The sequence below is a fragment of the Cherax quadricarinatus genome, chromosome 59, assembly GCF_038502225.1.
Source record: "Cherax quadricarinatus isolate ZL_2023a chromosome 59, ASM3850222v1, whole genome shotgun sequence".
Lineage (NCBI taxonomy): Eukaryota > Metazoa > Arthropoda > Malacostraca > Decapoda > Parastacidae > Cherax > Cherax quadricarinatus.
Window position 1 is genome coordinate 5870671 of NC_091350.1, and position 569 is coordinate 5871239.

A 569-nucleotide genomic window follows, 5' to 3' on the forward strand; every position below is an offset into this window, starting at 1 on the left:
CCTGCAGACAGGTCCATGACCAGGCCTCGCGGTGGTTAGGGCCTGATCAACCAGACTGTTACTGATGGCCGCACGCAAACCGACGTACAAGCCACAGCCCGGCTGCTCAAGTACTGACTTGAGGTCTGTGTCCAGCGCCCTCTTGAAGACAGACAAGGGTCTATTGATAATCCCCCTTATGTATGCTGGGAGGCAGCTGAACAATCTTGGGCCCATGACACTTACTGTGTTGTCTCTTAGCGTACTCATGGCACCCCCTGCTTTTCATAGGGGCAGGGGGAGATGTTGCACCGCCTGTCGAGTCTTTTCCTTCCGTAGGAAGTGATTTCCGTGTACAAATTTGGGACTAGTCCCTATAAAATTTTCTAAGTGTATATTATGCATCTCTCGCCTGCGTTCCTATGAGTATAGGCACAATAAAGCGCCTAAATTACTGGAACGGTTGAAGTCCCAAGAAAGATACGTGATAATATACTGTACTTGGAATATCTTAATTAAGAGGGACTTCCAAATCTGCACACAGAAATCACTCCCTACGAAGCAAAAGATTCGGCAGGCGGTGCAACATC